Raw genomic sequence first — 1758 nt, forward strand, 5'->3', positions numbered from 1 at the left:
CTCATCCCTACCTCACCCGGGCCTCATCCCATCTCAACCTTCATCCCATCAGAGCAACATCGCCACATGAAGGAACACACACAGCCAGCAGTATCCCCCTCAATCACTGGCAGCTCCAATCAGCACACAGCACATGGTAGCACACACATAACACACAACACACACACACACAAAACACACACACACGAATGGTAATCTTTACCAACTCTAATGAATACCATTCCTGGCTCTCCCATACATGAATGGAATGACATCATCTGCTCCCGTTTTGGCTTTTGTGGCAACTCTGCGTGAGATCTGCCATTCAGTGTGTGTGTGTGTGTGAGTGTGTGTATGAGTGTGTGTATGAGTGTGTGTATGAGTGTGTCTGACCGTGTGTGCATCTGTGTCTTTGTATGTGTGTGTGCGTGTAGGTGTGTGGGTGCGTGCATATGTGTGTCTGTTTGTTTGTGTGTATGTGTGAGTCCATGTATGTGTGTTTGCTGTGGAGACTGCAGATGTTGGGCTCCGCTCAGTGTGCAGGGCTCACCATGGTGAATTTGTTCAAACAATTTCAAGGGTGGATTTCATAAACTCCAGAACCTTCCACCAACCCAGAGGAGATGTTCTCCTCTACCTCCAGAGGGGAGGCCACCAGAGGGTCCCCAGACATGACTAGCTGAGCTGGGCAGTAGAGGAGATACACCTGGGGAACGCTGTCCTCATAGACCCTGAGGCCATGGGGCCAGACAGGGGGATGGAGGGATGGTGAATTTCCTGTTGTTTTGGGCCTATCGTTAAATCATGCACCTGTAAGCAGCCCCACCACACACACACACACACATACACACACACACACACACACTCCAAAGCAGGGTCTGCAGGTGCACGTTTATGATGTGTGAGTGCACGTGTGTGCTGTGATGTTTGTGTTTATGATGATGAGTGTGTGTGTGTGTGTGTTCACACAGTAGCGAACCTGTCTGCCTGCTCTGTAGGTTAATGAGGCTGGGGGCGGTGGAGGGGCGAGGGATGGGGGAGTTGGGGGAGGAGGTGGGGGGGCTGGGGATTCCTCTTCTTCAACACATGCCCCCCTCCCCAAACACGCCTACTCACCCTTCAACACAGTCTCTTAGCCCTGCAGTACAGGCTTACCCCTCTACTCTCTCTCTCTCTCTTCTCTCTCTCTCTTTCTCTCTTTCTCTCTCTCTCTCTCTCTCTCTCTTCTCTCTCTCTCTCTCTCTTCTCTCTCTCTCTCTCTCTCTCTCTCTCTCTCTCTGTCTCTCTCTCTCTCTCTCACTCTGTTTCTCTTTGTCTGGCATGTGTCCTGATCCCCCCTTTAGGAGACTCTTATCCCCTCAACACACGTTCTTACTATTCCATTCATCCTCACTCCATCTCTTCATCCCCACCCATCTCCTCCATTCATTCATGCGTAGCCTCCAGGTATGCTGTTCTGTGTGTAGGATATCACTTTCTCTCCACCTCTCCTTTTGGGATATTCTCTTCATTCGCACCATCTGTATCCCTCCCTCCCTCCCTCCCTCCCTCCCTCCCTCCCTCCCTCCTCCCTCCCTCCCTCCCTCCCTCCCTCCCTCCTCCCTCCCTCCCTCCCTCCCTCCCTCCTCCCTCCCTCCCTCCCTCCCTCCCTCTCTCTCTCTCTTTATCAATCTATCATTCTATACATCCTCATGCTCTGTCAGTCTCTGAAGGCCAGTGGGGATTAATATGATGTGTGTGTGTGTGCGTGTGTATGTTAAAGAGAGTGAGGAGATAAAA

The sequence above is a fragment of the Osmerus mordax genome, chromosome 7 (genome assembly GCF_038355195.1).
Source record: "Osmerus mordax isolate fOsmMor3 chromosome 7, fOsmMor3.pri, whole genome shotgun sequence".
NCBI lineage: Eukaryota > Metazoa > Chordata > Actinopteri > Osmeriformes > Osmeridae > Osmerus > Osmerus mordax.